The sequence below is a fragment of the Chlorocebus sabaeus genome, chromosome 28 (assembly GCF_047675955.1).
Source record: "Chlorocebus sabaeus isolate Y175 chromosome 28, mChlSab1.0.hap1, whole genome shotgun sequence".
Classification (NCBI taxonomy): Eukaryota; Metazoa; Chordata; class Mammalia; order Primates; family Cercopithecidae; genus Chlorocebus; species Chlorocebus sabaeus.
In genome coordinates, this window is record NC_132931.1 from 7,831,460 (window position 1) to 7,851,073 (window position 19,614).

The 19,614-nt window shown below is 48.2% G+C and overlaps 1 protein-coding gene across 5 annotated transcripts in view; it reads right to left on the reverse strand.

The window, feature by feature from the left end:
- Positions 1 to 9,278, reverse strand: part of GTF2I (general transcription factor IIi) — a 103,454-nt gene extending 94,176 nt beyond the window's left edge. For all 5 annotated transcript variants that reach the window (XM_037990524.2, XM_037990521.2, XM_037990522.2 and 2 more), the window contains exon 1: positions 8,918 to 9,278. The gene's annotated coding sequence lies outside the window, so the exon portion shown is untranslated. The remainder of the gene's footprint in view (positions 1 to 8,917) is intronic.
- Between the last annotated feature and the right edge of the window lie 10,336 nt (positions 9,279 to 19,614).

Here is a 19,614-nt window from a genome sequence, read left to right on the forward strand (position 1 = left end):
CTTGGCTCACTGCAACCTCAGCCTCCTCGATTCAAGTGATTCTCCTGCCTCAGCCTCCCAAGTAGCTGGGATTATAGGCGTGTACCACCACATCCGGCTAATTTTTTTGTTGTTGTATTTTTAGTAGAGATGGGGTTTCACCATGTTGGCCAGGTTGGCCAGGCTGGTCTCCAACTCCTGATCTCGTGATCCACCCGCCTCAGCCTCCCAAAGTGCTGGAATTACAGGTGCACGCCACCACGCCCGGCTAATTTTTTTATATTTTTAGTAGAGACGGGTTTCACTATGTTGGCTAGGCTGGTCTGGAACTTCCGACCTCAAGTGATTCATGGCCTCCTAAAGTGCTGGGAGTACAGGAGTGAGCCACCACACCCGGCCAAACAAAAACATTTTTTTTAATGCTTACCATGGAGAAAAAAGAAGAAAGAAAATGAACAGGAGGAAGGAGTGAAACTATTGAATCTTGCAGGGTCTATTTGTCTGCCCTTTCCTCATATGGATATAATACATGCCATCATCCTCTGTCAAATGATTTCACAGATGAGATCATGTAATTTAAGTGCAATATAAAGTCTAATGCCAAAGCCAGTGACTAATTTTAGTTCACTTCCAATACCTTATTTATTTTCTTGAAACCAATTACCGTCTGAAAACTCAATCTCGATAAAATTCTGCTCACGTCATGTATGTGTTATAGTCAACAGTAAGAGCTAAATATCTACATATAACAAATGAACCATACATAGAAAGCATACATTCTCAGGTTTCATTAATCAAACTGTCAAGCTCTGGCCAGGCGTGGTGGCTAACGCCTGTAATCCCAGCATTTTGGGAGGCTGAGGCAGGCAGATCACCCGAGGTCAGGAGTTCCAGACCAGCCTGCCCAACATATAGTAAAACCCCTTCTCTACTAAAAAATATAAAAATGTGCTGGGCATGGTGGTGCACGCCTGTAGTCCCAGCTACTTAGGAACCTAAAACAGGAGAATCCTTTGAACCAGCGAGGCAGAGGTGGAGACTGCAATGAGCACTCTAGCCTGGGTGAGAGAGCGAGACTGTATCTCAACAAAACAAAACAAAAACAATGTAACAGTCACAGGGGAAAAATCCCACAGAGGAACAAGTCCTTGCCCTTGCAATTCATATTCTCCAGAGTTCTTGGAGATTAACATTGTAATCAATATTACTAGTAAAATTTTCACTTCCTCAATTTCCCAAAAGTCTTTACAATAGTATAGACTTTTTTTGACTACTATTTCTTGAGTGTCTACTACATGTCAGACAGCAACCTAAGCACTTAAACTCTATCCTCACAACAGCTCTTAGAAGCGAAACATGTTCTATTATCATCAACTCCATTTTTAAAAACAGGGCCCAGGCGCGGTAGCTTAGGCCTGTAATCCCAGCGTTTGAGAGGCTGAGGTGGGCAGATCACTAGAGTTCAGGAGTTGGGAGACCAGCCTGGCCAACATGGTGAAACCCTGTCTCTGCTAAAAATACAAAAATTAGCTGGGTGTGGTGGCACACGCCTATAATCCCAGCTAACTTGGGAGACTGAGACACAAAAATCACTCGAACCCGAGAGGCAGGGGTTGTAGTGAGCCGAGATGATGCCACTGCATTCCAGCCTGGGTAACAGAGCAAGACATTGTCTCGAAAAATAAAAATAAAAATAAAAAATAGGCCTGGCGCTGTGGCTCAGCACTTTGGGAGGCTGAGGTGGGCAGATCACCTGAGGTGAGGAGTTTGAGACCAACCTGACCAAAATGGAGAAACCCTGTCTCTACTAAAAATGCAAAATACGCCAGGCGTGTGGTGGCAGGCGCTTGTAATCCCAGTTACTCAGGAGGCTAAGGCAGGAAAATCGCTTGAACCTGGGAAGCGGAGGTTGCGGTGAGCCAAGATCACGCCACTACACTCCAGCCTAAGCAACAAGAGCAAAACTCTGTCTAAAAACAAAAAAAAAGGGAAACACACAAAGATGAAGTGAAATGCCCAAGGTCGCACAGCCAGGAAATGGCAAGGGCCAGGACTGGAATCCAGGCAGTCAGATTTCAAGCTTGTGTCGCTAGTCATAGCTATAAACCCTCTCCTCAGTTTATAAATTTGTCTTCCCTCTCATGATATACTTTTTAAGTATATTAGTTCTTTAAAAATCCTACACAGAGTGTTGGCCAGGGGCAGTGGCTCACGCCTATAATCCCAGCACTTTGGGAGGCTGAGGTAGGTGGATCACTTGAGGTCAGCAGTTTGAGACCAGCCTGGCCAATGTGGTGAAACCCCATCTACTAAAAACACAAAAATTAGCGGGGTGTGGTGGCACGTGTCTGTAACCCCAGCTACTCAGGAGACTGAGGCAGGAGAATTGCTTGAACCTGGGAGGTGGGGACTGCAGAGATCGTGCCACTGCACTTTAGCCTGTGCAACAGAGGGAGACTCCTTCTCAAAAAAAAAAAAAAAAAATCCTATAGAGTTTTTACTCAAGTTACAACCAAAGAAGAATGAGTCAATCCTCCAACAACTCTGACAGTTCCTGGCGATATTGAACTTTCTCTTACATTCTCAGTAGGCCAAAGTGGTAAAAAGCAAATGAGTACTGCCAGAAACAGGCATGGAATACCAAAACAAGAATTTTACAAGGAAAAAAAAAGAAAGAGGAGAAAACAAACAGGAAGACGGCAAGGAAAGTTCCAGAACAAAAGGACAACAGTAAAGGGCCACAGGGGAAGAATGGAGAACGAAGAATTATCAAGACAATAAATACCTTCACCTCTTCCAATAACGTAGCCACGCAATTTTTACAGGATACACACATCCTAGGTTGGGCACCGTGGCTCATGCCTGTAATCTCAGCACTTTGGGAGGCGAAGGCGGGCAGATCACCTGAGGTCAGGAGTTTGAGACCAACCTGGCCAACATGGTGAAACCCCGTCTCTACTAAAAATACAAAAATTAGCCGGGTGTGGTGATGGGTGCCTGTAGACTCAGCTACTTAGGAGACTGAGGCAGGAGAATTGCTTGAACCCAGGAGGCGGAGGTTGCAGTGAGCCCAGATTGCGCCACTGCACTCCAGCCTGGGTGACAAGAGCAAGACTCTGTCTCAAAAATAATAATAATAATAAAATACAATACAATTTAAAAAAAACACATCCTCTAAGACACTAAGGCGTTTCGCTCCCCCAGGTAGGTAGCCCCAATACACTTTAGTTAAATGAGTATGAGTCTTCATAGAGCTATGCTGCCAGTTTAAGCCTACTGATTCCCAGGTATCTCAACTCTACAATTAGAATAAGCAACTGATTAGGTGTATTTTCTACTTTCTTTCAATTATAACAATGAATAAGCTTCACTCAATAAATGAACTGGGCGCAATGGCTCATGCCTGTAATCCCAGCACTTTGGGAGGCCGAGGCGGGTGGATCACTTGAGGTCAGGAGTTGGAGACCGGCCTGGCCAACGTGGTGAAACCCCATCTCTTCAAAAAAATACAAAAAATTAGCTGGGCATGGTGGCACACGCCTGTAATCCCAGCTATGCGCGAGGCTGAGGCACAAGAATCACTTGAGCCCAGGACTCCGAGGTTGCAGAGAGCTGAGATGGCGCCACTGCACTCCAGCCTGGGCCACAGAGTGAGACTCCGACTCAAATAAATACATACATACATACATACTTTCCCTTAGACTGACATAAAAATGTTTTGACATCCATCTATTTAAGCCAGTGGTAAGACAATTTCATGTTAATTATACCACCCCAGTTATGAAGCGTACTGCAAAAACTCATGTTTATATAAAACATTCATGTCCTCAATAAAGAATGAAACAATGGTAGAAATGAATTAGGTGAAATGCAATGCAAATAGCTGGTAACTAGTAATAACAGAAAAGGTTAAGTGTTTAGTAATTGTTCAGTGTTCAGCTCCTTTTGATAATAATAACCTGTCCACCTATGGGTCATCGAACATACTAGAATATAGCAGGACAGTCAGTGGCCATGGAAGTTGGGGTCCCCTAAGGAGTGTGTACAACTCGCCTAAGGGTGTAGGCTGGGGAAAGGAGGGGGGTCATTAACTGTAAACTAAAACCATTCCTCCCACCTAATCTGCGGTTATTTTCCCCAGAAAGAAATACATTATAATTTTAAGAACCTAAAAATCGCCAGGCGCGGTGGCTCAAGCTGGTAACCCCACAGCACTTTGGGAGGCTGAGGTGGATGGATCATGAGGTCAGGAGTTTGAGACCAGCCTGGCCAGCATTATGAAACCCTATGTCTACTAAAAATACAAAAGATTAGCCAGGTGTGGTGGTGCATGCCTGTAATCCCAGTTACTCAGGAGGCTGAGTCAGGAGAATCACTTGAACCCAGGAGGCAGAGGTTGCAGTGAGCCAAGATCGCACCCCTACACTCCATCCTAGGCGATAGAGTGAGATTGTGTCTCCAAAAAAAAAAAAAAAAAAAAAAACACACAAAACACCAGCCAGGAGCGGTGGCTCATGCCGGTAATCCCAGCACTTTGGGAGGCCAAGGCAGGCGGATCACCTGAGGTCAGGAGTTCGAGACCAGCCTGACCAACACAGAGAAATCCCGTCTCTACTAAAAATACAAAATTAGCCAGGCGTGGTGGCGCATGCCTGTAATCCCAGCTACTCGGGAGCCTGAGGCAGGAGAATCACTTGAACCGGGGCGGGGGTGGGTTAGGTTGCAGCAAGCCGAGATTGTGCCATTGCACTCCAGCCTGGGCGACAGAGCTAAACTCCATCAAAAAAAAAAAAAGAAAGAAAGAAAGAAAGAAAAAACCTAAAAATCTTTCTCAGTAAGAATTGCCCTCAATCCCATCCGGCAAAAAGAACCCCCAAAGCCTACATTTAAATGCCAGCCTCTGTAGTCATATTTGAGTAAGCTGAATTGTTGGAGGGGCCAGGGGAGCCTCAGCACACAATGCTCCCCAACCCCCATACCTCCAAGGACCAAAACTACAAGCTGTGGTCCTATCACTCAAACCTTCTGTGTGGTGGGTGTGGCAGACTTTGGGCATCTGAAGAAGATAATGTAACAAATGCCCATGCTGCAACTAAATTAATAAATAAATCAGAGTGGGGAAAAAGTCAAACTTCCATAGATTTCCCATTTTATTCCGCACTTAAACCATGGCCCCTTTTTAAACTGGAGATTTACGCAACTTTTAACTTCTAATCATGGCTAACAGGAATTCTCAACTCTCAGCCAGTTTTCTGAGCAATCTACGGTCAGGCGTCCGAATTATTTTTGATTCTTTAAGATCTAATTTTATTTTTATTTTCTATTTTTATTTTTATTTTTTTGAGACAGTCTCGCTCTGTCACCCAGGCTGGAGTGTAGTGGTGAGATCTTATCTCACTGCAACCTCCGCCTCCCGAGTTCAAGAGATTCCCCTGCCTCAGCCTCCCCAAGTAGCTGAAACTACAGACGCACGCACGCCACCACACCCGGCTACTTTTTCTATTTTTAGTAGAGATGGGGTTTCGCCACGTTGGCCAGGCTGGTCTCGAATTCCTAACTTCAGGTGTTCCACCCACCTCGGCCTCCCAAAGTGCTCGGATTACAGGTGTGAGCCACCGCACCCGGCCAAGATCTAATTTTAAAGTAAGGAAAAGCAAACATCTCCGATAAATTTCCCTCCCTTCATTTTGCACCATTGTGAATGGTTCTCAAAGGGCTGTCCGGGGAGCAGCCACCATCAACACCACCCGGGGAGCTAATCAAAATGCAAATTCTCGGGCAACTCCCCAGACGTGCAGATTCAGCCTGGGAAGTTAGGACCCAGCAAGCAGAGTCTGCACATGCCAGCGCTCCTGGGGACGCCCGGGCTCGGCGGTTTCAGAACCTCGGCTTAAGGGTTGAGTCACACCGGCCAGATTCATGTGCTAGGTAAGCAAGAGTACAGAACTCTCCAACTTCTCTAGACTTGCTCCGCTCTATAGAATAGAATTACAGACTCGTCACAAGGATTAAATAGGAAAAATACTGTAGATCGAAAGCGCTCAAGAGCCATGGGGGGCAAGGAAGACATTCAAATGTAAGCAGCATTGTTACCTCAGGCAAGGCACTAGGACGATGCCAAACTGGAAGGGGAAGTGGAGGGAGAAACACAAAGGAGGAAAAGGCTTCTTGTTCCTGCCCCTATGAGCTCTACACCCAGTGACTGGCCAGATGCAGAGGAAAATAGTCGTGGAGCGCGCCTGTATCCCAGCTACTCAGGAGGCTGAGGCAGGAGAATCGCTTGAAGCCGGGAGGCGGAGGTTGCAGTGAGCCGAGATCGCGCCATTGCACTCCAGCCTGGGCAACGAGAGTGAAACTCCGTTTCAAAAAAAAAAGAAATGAGAAAATAAAGGTGCCCTGCGAGGAAGGACACACAAGTTGATTGGGAGATTAGTAAGAAACAAACTCTGACCATACAATATAAGACCTCAGGACGGGAGCTGTGGCTCACGCCTGTAATCCCAGCACTTTCCGAGGCCGAGGCAGGCAGATCACCTGAGGTCAGGAGTTCAAGACCAGCCTGGCAAACATGGCAAAACCCCGTCTCTATTAAAAATACAAAAATCAGCCAGGCGTGGTGGCAGGCCCCTGTAATCCCAGCTACTCAGGAGGCTGAGGCAGGAAAATCGCTTGAACCCGGGAGGCGGAGGTTGCAGTGAGCCAAGATCGCGCCACTGCACTCCAGTCTGGGGGACAGAGCGAAACTCTAACAACAACAAAAAAAAAACAAAAGAGAGAGAGAGAGAGAGAAGACCTTAATGAAGCAGCTGCATATGAGCAAGATTGATTTCCATAGCCTGAAAAACGTCATTCCAGCCAAAAGGCCAAGATCCCAAGAAGCAAGAGAAAGGAAAGCCAAGGCAGCAGCCCCCCAAAAATCCCGTAGCAGGAAATAAAATCGGTCATCCCACACCATAGGCCTCAGCCAGGGGAGAAGACCCCGCCTCCGCAGGGCACTCTACCTGCACATTCTCATTTGCAAACTAACTTCCCCTTTTGTTCCCTGAAGGACTGGAGACTTCTCCTCTGCACTGTTGGCTGATCAAGCCATTGTCTGCGGCAAAGTTGAATTTAAAAGAGATGAGGCCCAGCGTGGTGGCTCAAGCCTGTACTCCCACCATTTTGGGAGGCCTAAGTGGGAGGATCACCAGAAGCCAGGAGTTCCCAACCAGCCTAGGCAACACAAGAAGATCCCATCTCTAAAGAAATATTAAAAATTAGCCAGGCGTGACCCAGGGCGGTGGCTCACGCCTGTAATCCCAGTTCTTCGGTGGCAGGCCGAGGGGGGCCGATTGCTTTGAGTTCAGGAGTTGGAGACCAGCCTGGCCAACGTGGTGAAACTCCATCTCTACTAAAAACACAAAAATTATCCCGGTGTGGCGGCGCACGCCTGTAACCCCAGCTACTTAGGAGGCTGAGGCAGGAGAATGGCTTGAACCGGGGAGGCAGAGGTTGCAATGAGCCAAGATCATGCCACTGCACTTCAGTCTGGGCCACAGAGCAAGACTCCATCTCAAAAAATAAAAATAAAAAAATAGAAAATAAAAATCAGCCGGACATGATGGCATGCGCCTGTAGTCCCAGCCACTGGGGAGGCTGAGGCAGGAGGATCGCTGGAGCCCAGGTGTTGAAGGCTGCAATGAGCTATGATTGCGCCACTGCACGCTTCAGCCGGGGCAACACAGAGAGACCCTGTTTGTAAAAAAAAAAAAAAAAAAAAAAAAGAAAACTAGGCCGAACGCGATGGCTCACACCTGTAATCCTAGCACTTTGGGAGGCCAAGGTGGGAGGATCGCTTGAGCCTAGGAGTTCAGGACCAGCCTGGGCAACATAGTGAGAACGCATCTCCACAAATAATTTAATTTTTTTTTTCTAAAAAAGGAGGAGGTCGGTAGTCGGCAAGAGCTGCGCATCCGCAAGAGTGGACACTACTCCAACAGCACCCCACCTCTGAACATCCCCAGCCGCAAATCAGCGCAAATCCATAACCTAAGGAGGACAAAATTCGCTACACGAAAAGGCAAAAGTTGGATTAAGAAAAAGTGGAGGAGCCAGGGAGCGGCAAGAAAACAGCTTTTTCCATTTCATTTTCCTTCTTCCTCTGCACTCCCGTCGTCTGGGTGCTGGCCGAACCCAGACGGCTTAATTTTCATGGCCTAAGGCTGAGGTTTTCCTTCCGGTCATTGTGTTTATTTCCCCCAAAGAACAGGCCCCGCGGGGCAGGCGCGCCGGGCCGGCCCGGGACAAAGCCCACTGCGGGCTCCACCTGGGAGCGGGGCGGGGCGGGGGATTGCGCTCCCGCTCCCCCGCCCGCCGCAGTTACCAGGCAACGCGCGGCCCCGCCCCCGCGCCGGTCGGCCAATCCCGCGCGTCTGCTGCCCCGGCGCAGGAGCCCCAGATACACCAGGCGAGCGCGACCCCACGGCGGCTCGGGCCTGGCACCGCGCGCGCCCCCGCACCGCCTAGCCGGCCAATCAGCGCGGCGGGGCATGCGCAGCCAGCGGGGCCGCTCGCTCGCTCGTGCGCGGGACCGCACGCGCGAGGCGCCCCCCCACCCCACGCCGGTTGGCGCGCGCGCCCCTCCCCCACGCGCACCGAGGCGCGCGCGTGCCACTGTCGTCCCCCGCGACCGCGTCCGTGCCGCCCCACCCCCATCGCCTGGTTTCGGCCACTGCCAAGGCCGGCGGGGCTGGAGACCCGGCGAGGCGGTGGGGGTGGGGGTAAAGGGAGGCGGCACGGGTGCCCCCCCAAGGCCCCACACCGCGCGCGGCGGGCCGTGGCTCCCAGGCCCCTGTCCCTGCAGGCCCCAGCGGGGCAAAGTCTCCAATAAAGGCCCCCGCTCGCAATGGCCCCCCGAGGCGGGGGCAGGGGGCACGGGGATGAGGCGAGAGGGACTCACCCGAGTGCGGCTGCCTCCAGGCAGCGCCGGGGCCGGGGGTGCCGAGGGGAGGCGAGTGTGGGCCGCGCGCGCGCTGCGGCCGCAGCGGAGCAGCCTCGGCTGAGGGGAGCTGGCGAGCGGGCGGGAGGCGAGAGGGGGCGAGGGGCCCGTGCGTGTCGGCCGCGCTCCTGTCACCGCCGCATGGCCGCCCCGCAGGCAGGGCCTCGCTCAGCGCCTTGATCCGATCACTGGGGGACAGAGGCAGAGGCCGGGGTGACCGCGGCAGGCGGGCGGCCGCGGCTGGAGAGCGCGTGCGGGGAAGCGGGGGGGCGACCGGTGGCCCCTTTTCTCTGCTCTCCCAGCTTCTCTCTCACCCTCCTCCTCCTCCTCCTTTTTTTTTTTTCTTTTTTCTTTTCTTTTTTTTTTGTTCCTCGAAGGCGCGTTGCGCGTGCGCACCCGCAGCGCCGCCCAGCGGGAGTTGTAGTTTCGGATGCGTTCCCCATCAACGCGGCAGCAGGGACAGGGGACTACAACTCCCAGGAAGCACCGCTCCAGCGAGCCCCGAACCCGAGGACGAGGCAAGCGCGGCGCCCGGCCCTCTCCAGCAAGGGCTGTCAATGGAGGCGAGGGTGGTGGGAGCGAGAACATGGCTGCACCTGGGGCCTGCGCGGCCGCTCGGGTGGGGGAGGGGAGCCGGGGTGCAGAAACGGAAATCTGGACGGGTGGTGGCTCCGGCCTCGTCCCCACCGCGCGACAGCCGCCGTCCAAGTCCCCCACTTGCTCTTGCACCCCACATTCCTTGCAAATTGCCAGACCGGGACGCTGCAAAAGCCGGGGAGCCCCGGGCCGGCCCGTCGCCCTCCGTGCTCTGCCAAGGGGAGTCCTCCCGCCCTGCACCACCCTCCAGGACACAAAGAACTCCTCTCTAGTATTTTCCAAGCTGTCCTCCAAAGAAACCGTTGCCCCCAAGTTTGGACAGGCGAGAGGGGAGGAGGCCTTGTGTTTTAATTCCTCCCCCAGACCCTCCGCCTCTGTTCTCCCTCAGGATTTGGAAGGAAACTTGCAAGGGAGTGGGAGCAGAAATCCTGACTCGTAGCTCCTGTTTTGTTCTGTCAACCGCGATGCGATTTAACTCAAACTCCTCCCCCTACCATTATTTTTTGCTTCTCAACTTGCATTAGCCGGTGGGTTTTGAAAATGGTGAGACACTACGGTTCACCTAAGTTAAACTCCAAAACTTTACAACCCCGAGGCCGACGATTTTTAGATGTTTATGTAAAGCACGAGATTCAGTGGTTTTTCTGATCCCCCCACCCAGTACCACCCACTGGGGATTCGGGCCACGACAGTCATCCTCCCCCGACCCGCCGCTTCTCGGTAGGTGGCGACCACGACGCTTTTTCCAGCCTCCAAGTCTTTGTCGCTAGCGAGAAAACTTTCCGAGCAGCCAGGCTTTTGATGTGGGTCCAAAAAACCTTTCCTTTGAATCTGGGTTCTCCGATTGGCATTCCCCATCGTCTCTCTTGCACAGACCGCACCCAATAAAGCCTCCTCTAGAATTTTCGTGTTGGATTTTTAAAAAAATACATGAAAAGCGTAAAGCTCACCGGAGAAGCAATCTGATTACAGACAGCCTGAATTTTTGCGAATTCCCCGACAATGTCTAGGATCCCTTCGGTCCTTGCCTAAAAGATTGTGACTCTCCTTTGTCGATTGTCTCGAAAGCCATTCATTAAGTTTGCCCAAGAGCAACTTTCTTTTTGCACTTGTGTTTCATTGACGTTTAGGAATATTTAATTAAATTCTCTATTCCCAATACCACGTGCCACTGACATATATTTAGGAACAAATTTAACTCTTGAGAAGCCTATAACTCTAGTAAGAACAGCCAGCCTGTGAGATGCAGATTTCAGCTGCTGTGGACTTCGGTGAGTATGTTTTGTTGAGAGAGTGGTTTCTCCACCTGGAGGGGTCAGGGAAAGGATTTCCTGGGTATAGTGGAGTCATGGAGTAGAATTCGGGAGGGTGTTACAAAGTGAGTTAGTAAGGCAGAAGTGTATTTAGCCAAGATGATCCTTATCATCGTGAAAACGTTTGGAAGGTAGTCCCTTTCTTCTGTGAATTTGTTTAGTGGTTCACAGTGGAATTTGTTTTTTTGAGACCGAGCCTCGCTCCCTCGCCCACGCTGGAGTGCAGTGGTGCGATCTTCACAGCAACCTCTACCTCCCGGGTTCAAGCCATTCTCCTGCTTCAGCCTCCCGAGTAGCTGGGATTACAGGCGTGCACTACCACGCCCAGCTAATTTTTGTATTTTTAGTAGAGACGGGTTTCACCATAGTGCCCAGACTGTTCTCGAACTCCTGACCTCAAGTGATCTGCCTGCCTCAGCCTCCCAAAGTGCTAAGATTACAGGCGTGAGCACCGCGCCGGGCCCACAGTGGAATTTTGCTGCCTCTTGATAAACAACTCCAACTTCTTTGAGACTGAAGCAATTCCTAAAACGGTTAGGTCAACATTAGCTGGTTTTGAATTACCTCTAGTCAGAACGCTGTCTCTGTTGAGGCAATGTGTATGCAGACAAAGCGTTTTTCTGAGCATTTTGCCATCAAGGCTTGTAACCCTCAAATTCATGTGTTACAGTCATAAAAGATCTTGCGTGTTCTCTCTTCATTAAGGTCTGGCTCACCGCTTTCGCAGCTCGTCGGAACACTTGTCACTATTCATTGACCAATTTCTCCTTCATCTTAGTGGTATAGATGCTACATTAATTGTGGCCATTGTTATAAATCACTTTAGATGCCATCTCTCTGCGAACGTAGGGTTTTGTTTTACTTTTTTTTTTTTTTTTCCTATTTTTGAGACAGGGTCTCACTATGTCACCCAGGCTGGAGTGCAATGGCCCGATCACAGCTCACTGCAGCCTCCAACTCCAGACTCAAGCCATTCTCCCGCCTTAGCTTCCTGAATGCCTGGGACAACATGTATGTGCCATCACACTCAGCTAATTTCGTTTTTTGTAGAGACGGGTCTCACTATGTTGCCTAGGCTGGTCTTCACTTCCTGGGCTCAAATGAGCCTCCTGCCATGGCCTCCGAAGTGCTGAGATTACAGGCGTGAGGCACTGCACCAGGCCCAGGTTTTTTTTCAAATGTAGGATCACATTACTGTTTTGGGGATTGAGCGACAGATGAAAAATAATAGTTGATTTGTGTCTAAAAATAATGTCATAGGAAATCCTCTTTTATTTCATTTATTGATTTTTTTTTGCAGGGGGATGGGGTCTCACTCTGGTACCCAGGCTGGAGTGCAGTGGTGCAATCTTGGCTCACTGCAACGTCCAACTCCAGGGCTGAAGCGATTCTCCTGCTTCAGCCTCCCAAGTAGCTGGGATTACAGGTGTGCACCACCATGCCCGGCTAATTTTTGGATTTTTGGTAGAGACAGGGTTTCACCATGTTGGTCTGGCTGGTCTCAAATTCCTGACCTCAAGTGATCTGCCTGCCTCAGCCCCCAAGGTGCTGAGATTACAGGCGTAACCACTGCATGTGGCCAGGAAATCCTCCTTTAAAGACTAGAATCAGGATGGGCACGGTGGCTCATGCCTATAATTCCAGCACTTTGGGAGGCCGAGGCAGGCAGATCACCTGAGATTGGGAGTTCGAGACCAGCCTGAGCAACATGGAGAAACCCCATCTCTACTAAAAATATAAAATTAGCTAGGTGTGGTGGCACATGCCTGTAATCCCAGCTACTTAGGAGGCTGAGGCAGGAGAATCGTTTGAACCCAGGAGGTAAAGGTTGCGGTGAGCCAAGATCATGACATTGCACTCCAGCCTGGGCAACAAGAGCAAAACCCCGTCTCAAAAAAAAAAAAAAGAGAGAGAGACTAGAATCACAGGATGCATATACTAAGAGATGCACACTGGACTGGGGCTTCAGCAAGAGCAGATTTGCAGCTTTCAGCTCATGGTCAGTCAGGACATAAGTGCAGAGTCTGACAGCTGGCAGAACCATCCATGTTATTTCCATTATTTCCCCCTCTCTTTTTGTTAATGTTTAGCTTAGCCTTCAAATAAGCGTCCATATGATGTTACTTTTCCATTCTTCTGTATGGTGGGAGACAAAGCCAAGTCAAATGGGCCTTGGCTAAGCTATAGATGGATCTGGACCATACGTGAGCACTTCCACCAACTCAAATGCATCTTTGCTTAGACTCTGGGCTTAGAGCTTCATTGACTGCTTTGAAATAGCACATGATTGGTGCGGTGGCTCATGCCTGTAATCCCAGCACTTTGGGAGGCTGAAGTGGGTGGATCCCGAGGTCAGGAGTTTGAGACCAGCCTGGTCAACATGGTGAAACCCCATCACTACTAAAAATACAAAAAAAATCAGCCGGCCATGGTGGCATGTGCCTGTAATCCCAACTACTCGGGAGGCTGAGGCAGTAGAATCGCTTGAACCCAGGAGGCAGAGGCTGCAGTGAGCTAAGATCACGCCATTGCACTCCAGTCTGGGCAAAAGAGCGAGACTCCATCTCAAAATGGTAAAACCTGTCTGTACTAAAAATACAAAAAATTAGCTGGGCGTGGTGGTGCACGCCTGTAATCCCAGCTACTCAAGAGGCTGAGGCAGAGAATCACTTGAACCTGGGAGGCTGAGGTTGCAGTGAGCTGAGATGGCCCCACTGCATTCCAGCCTAGGAGACAGAGTGAGACTCCGTCTCAAAAAAAAAAAAAAAAAAAAAGGAAAGAAAAGAAAAGAAAAAAGAAATAGCACGTTGCCAGGCATGGTGGTTCACGCCTGTAATCCCAGCACTTTGGGAAGCCGAGGCGGGCGGATCACGAGGTCAGGAGATCGAGACCATCCTGGCTAACATGGTGAAACCCCTTCTCTACTAAAAATATAAAAAATTAGCCAGGCGTGGTGGCAGGCGCCGGTAGTCCCAGCTACTCAGGAGGCTGAGGCAGGAGAATGGCATGATGAACCCGGGAGGCGGAGCTTGCAGTGAGCCGCGATCATGCCACTGCACTCCAGCCTGGGTGACAGAGCGAGACTCTGTCTCAAAAAAAAAAAAAAAGAGAAAAAGAAATAGCATGTGATCATGGGACCCTGGAAAGGAACCCCTGAAAGTCCATGGTGACTCAATGATGGTTATGCCACTTTGTTGAGATCTCTGTTATTGGGATCATATGCTCTTTTTAAAGATGCTCTTTTGAATCCAAACTGAATAATCTTTTGGTGACTCTGTTATATCATTGTTTTTTGGTAGAGATGGAGTCTTGCTGTGTTGACCGGGCTGGTTCCAAACTCCTGGCTTCAAGCAGTCCTCCTGCCTCAGCCTTCCAAAGTGCTATGATTACAGGCATGAGCACTTGTACCCACCCTCCCTCATACATTCTATTTATTTTATTTATTTATTTATTTATTTATTTATTTATTTATTTATTATTTTTGACAGAGTCTTACTCTGCCGCACAGGCTGGAGTGAGGTGGCACAAGCTCCGCTCACCACAACCTCCACCTCCCGGGTTCAAGTGGTTCTCCTACCTCAGGCGCTCGAGTAGATGGGATTATAGGTGCATACCACCACACCTGGTTAATTTTTGGATTTTTAGTAGAAACGGGGTTTCACTGTGTTGGTCATATTGGCCAGGCTGGTATCAAACTCCTAACCCCAGGTGATCCATCCACCTCAGACTCCCAAAGTGCTGCCACTGCATTTCAGCCACTGCACCCAGCCCTCAGTCATATATTTCAGATTGCCCAAAACCATAATTCTGGTGAAAGTTCAGATACTCTGTTTTTCTGTTTTCTGCTTTTTGTTTTGAGACAGGATCTCTCACTCCAGTTGCCCAGGCTGGAGTAGAGTGGCGAGATCTCGGTTCACTGCAGCCTCAAACTCCCAGGTTCAAGCAGTCCTCCCACTTCAGCCTCCCAAATGGCTGGGACTACAGGTGCACACCACCACACCCAGCTAATTTTTTGTATTTTTAGTAGAGACAGGGTTTCACCGTGTTGCCCAGGCTGGTCTTTGACTCCTGGACTCAAGAGATCCGCCTACCTCAGCCTCCCAAAGTGCTGGGATTACAGGTGTGAACCACCAGGCCTGGCCCAGATACTCTTGGCAGATCTGTATTCCACAGCAGAGCATGACTTTTGATGAATACCAGAGGTCTTTTTCATTGAACTCTGATTGATACAGGCCCAATATCTTCTAAGTCCAATTTCTTGGTTTTTCTTTACAATGTACATAGTACACTATACATTCTTTATATAGAGAACAGGATGTAAAATATCATTTGTAAGATAATACTTTGATCCTGTAGACGTTGTTCCAATTTATGATTTGCACAATCCTGTCCGGATCACTTCAGTGGGGTCACAAGACCTCTTTGGCTGTCACATGTGTGTCTACACTCTAGCAGATAACTCCTTTGTTCTTACAATGATACTTTTTTTTTTGAGACTGAGTCTCACTCTGTTGCCCAGGCTGGAGTGCAATGGTGCAATCTCGGCTCCTGCAACCTCTGCCTCCCGGGTTCAAGTGATTCTCCTGTCTCAGTCTTCCGAGTAGCTAGGATTACAGGCATGTGCCACCAGACTCGGCTAATTTTTGTATTTTTAGTAGAGACAGGGTTTCACCATGTTGGTCAAGCTGGTCTCGAACTCCTGACCTCGTAATCTGCCCGCCTCGGCCTCCCAAAGTGCTGGGATTACAGGCATGAGCCAGCATATCCAACCACAATGATATTTTTTAATACCGATTATAAAACACTGTTTTTGAACAGTTTTTTGTTTGAATAATTTGAAAAATTTGAATCCTGAATGAATGACTACCTTTTCCAGTATGTATGGTTCTTAGAATTCATCCAAAGGTGGAAAAAAAAAAAAACTAAATCCAAGTTATAATTTATTCATAACAATTAATAATGTAGATGTGATCTAAATAGACCTTCCAGCTCTAGCTCTGCCTTTTGTGTGAGCATCTGGCTGACACAGTAAAACGAATATTCATGTTGCACCAGTTGAAATGAACAGTTTTCTTTGTTGGGGTAGCAGGATTTAGATGAATTTTATCTGCTATTTAGGATTATGTTAACATTGTCGTTTTTTAAAGTTTTTAAATTTAAGTTTTTAAATATAAAGCTCTAAATTTAAGTTGTTAAAAATAAAACCTCTATAGTATTTTCTCTGCCTCCTTCAGGGATTTGGGGAAATCAGATGATACGTAGATGAAAATACTTTATGAACTTGGGTACGTGTTATATAAATATTAGATGGTATTATTTAGCATTCAAAACTTTTTTTAAATATGAAAAAAGTCCATGTTCCATGTTTCTTTTCTTTTCTTTTCTTTTTTTTTGAGACAGAGTTTCGCTCTTGTTGCCCAGGCTGGAGTGCAATGGCGCGATCTCGGCTCACTGCAACCTTTGCCTCCTGGGTTCAAGCGATTCTCCTGCCTCAGCCTCCCGAGTAGCTGGGATTACAGGCATGCGCCACCATGCCTGGCTAATTTTGTATTTTTAGTAGAGACGGGGTTTCTCCATGTTGGTCAGGCTGATCTCGAACTCCCAACCTCAGGTGATCCGCCCGCCTCAGTGGGAGAAGGATGAGGAGCAGAAAAAAAATAACTATTGGATAGGCTTAGTACACGGGTGGCAAAATAATCTGTACAACAGACCCCGGTGACACAAGTTTACCTGTATAATAAACTTGCATATGTACCCATGAACCTACAATAAAAATTTAAAAAGAGAGAGAGAGAGTAAATACAGTAGTCACCTGTTATCTGTGGGGGGCACATTCCAAGACTGCCAGTGGATGCCTGAAACCTTGGATAATACCAAATCCAACTAGGCACAGGAAGAAGTTAACAGCAATGATAACAAAATAGAACAAGTATAGCAAGTACTAAGGTGAATGTGATCTCTCTCTCTCTCTCTCTCTCTCAAAATAACTTGTACTGTACTCACCCTTCTTCTTCTTCTTGTAATGATGTGAGAATCTATGCCTGAATCTGTGTAACCATCCCTTACTCGCAGTAAATGGCTTGGTGTCAGTTTCAGAGCATCCCTTGCTGAAGTCATGGTATAGGCTCAAGGCTTTCTGGCACAACACGTTGCTGTCAATGGGAACACGTTTTCTGTTCATCTCTTCCACCCACAAATGCAGTGCCTGTTCCATCTTAACTAAGCACTTATCACGCACCGTGGCCGTCACTTTAGCAGTTGGAGGTGAGACAGCAAAACTAGCACGAATTTCTTTTTCCTTCTTCACAATTTCACGGATGGAAGATTCATTCTTCCCGTAGATCTTAGCAACCTCAGCATAGGATTTTTTTTCTTTCCTGATTAAGTCGAGAACTTTCACCTTTTCACTTAGAGGGAGCACTTTACGGCTTCTCTTTGGCCTGTCCAAATTCCCAGCATCACTACTCTTGTGCTTTGGGGCCATTATGATAGAAAATAAGGGTGACTTGAACACAAACACTGCAATACTTGCAGACAGTCGATCTGATAACCCAGACGGCTCCCAAGTGACTAACGGGTGGGTGGCGTCTACCGTAGTTCCCCCTGTTATCTGCAGTTTCGCTTTCTGCAGTTTCAGTTACCCACGGTCAACCGCGGTCCAAAAATAGCTATGTTCAGTACAAGAAGATATTTTTGAGAGAGAGACGGAGACAGACCATAGTCACATAACTTTTATTACAGTATATTGTTATAGATGTTAGAACAATTCCATATGACTATATCTATAGATATATATAATAGAGACAACCTATAGCCTTGCAACATACTCATAAAATCAAGAGATGAAAAATCTAGGTTAAATGCTGACAACAAATACCTGCATCCTTCCTTTTCTCTTTTTGTTTCCACCGTGGACTTAACCACCAGTTTCTTGATTCTTTAGCATTGCGTTTACCAAGCCTTTCCTCTTTTTCTGGTGAATCATAGCAGCCTTTTTCAACCCCTTCAAGACCTGGTGTTTATTATACTTAAGGTAGATGACCCACTTGGGGAAGTTTTCATCAAAGAATAAAGGGAATTTTTGAACAATGGGTTGGAAGGGGGAGGGAAAGCCAATCAGAACGATGCTGTTCAAAGTGAAATTAACCCACCATCTCGCCGGGCCATGTGGTGGTTCGCACCTGTAATCCCAGCGCTTTGGGAGGCCAAGGTGGATGGATCATCTGAGGTCAGGAGTTCAAGACCAGCCTGGCCAACATGGTGAAACCCCGTCTTTACTAGAAATACAATAATTAGCCAGGCATGGTGGCAGGTGCCTGTAATCCCAGTTACTTGGGAGGCTGAGGCAGGAGAATCGCCTAAACCTGGGAGGTGGAGGTTGCAGTGAGCTGAGATCATGCCACTGCACTCCAGCCTGGGCAACAGAGTGAAACTGTCTGAAAAAAAGAAAAAAGAAAAAGAAATTAACCCACTATCAGTGTAACAAGTACTTTTCATTGTTTTCCCAGCAGTGAGAAGGTGTTAATTATCCATTGCCTTCCCCCTAAACCTAGGGAGGGGGCTGACCAAGCTCTGGCTTGTACCTGGGGCTGTAGGCTGACTTCATTCATACCAGCCTGCTGTGTTTTCCAATCCCAGATGAACTCAGACTGACCCGGATCATGGAAGGAAGTGAGGGGCACCAATGAGTATCAGGAAAGAATCTGAACACCTACTATATTCTGGAAAGCCTACAAGACCATCTGTGCCCTCCAGAAATGTGCGATCATGGCTCACATGTATTGAGCAGTCCTTCAGAGCCACGCACCAGGCTCGACACTTAATAGATTATCTCATTGCTTGCTGCCTCTGTGGCAAGTGCACCGAATGCCCCTCCACTCCCATGCTAAAGAGGCTCAGAAAGGCTCAGTACTCAGCCTGGGATACACAGATGGCACAATCAGATTTTGATGTAAACCTGCTCGGATCCAAAGCCTGAATTCTTAACTACGGTTGTCCATTCACCAGCAATAACCATCTGATTCAAGCAGACATGACAAATGAATCAAATACAATATGCACTCAGGTAAAGGTGTCAAGATGGCACAAGAAAGCTAGACACAAAGTAGACAATTTTTCATGGAGAAAGTAGCATTTGCAGCTGGGCACGGTGGCTCACGCCTGTAATCCCAGCACTTTGGGAGGACGAGGTGGGCGGATCATAAGGTCAGCAGATCAAGACCATCCTGGCTAACATGGTGAAACCCTGTCTCTACTAAAAATACAAAAAATCAGCCAGGCGTGGTGGTGGGCACCTGTATTCCCAGCCACTCAGGAGGCTGAGGCAGGGGAATGGCGTGTAACTGTGAGGCGGAGCTTGCAGTGAGCCGAGATAGCGCCACTGCACTCCAACCTGGGCGATAGAGCAAGACTCCATCTCAAAAAAAAAAAAAAAAAAAAAAGAAAGAAAGAAAGAAAAAGAAGAAAGAAAGAAGGTAGCATTTATAATGAGAAGTAAAGGATGGGTGAATTATTTATTTATGTACGTGTGTATTTATTTATTTATTTTGAGACGAAGTCTCACTCTGTTGCCCAAGCTGGAGTGCAATGGCATGATCTCGGCTCACTGCAACATCCACCTCCCAGGATGAAGCAATTCTCCTGCCTCAACCCCCCACCGAGTAGCGGGGACTACAGGTGTGCACCACCACACCTGGCTAATTTTTTTTTTTTTTTTTTTAAGACGGAGTCTCGCTCTTATTGCCCAGG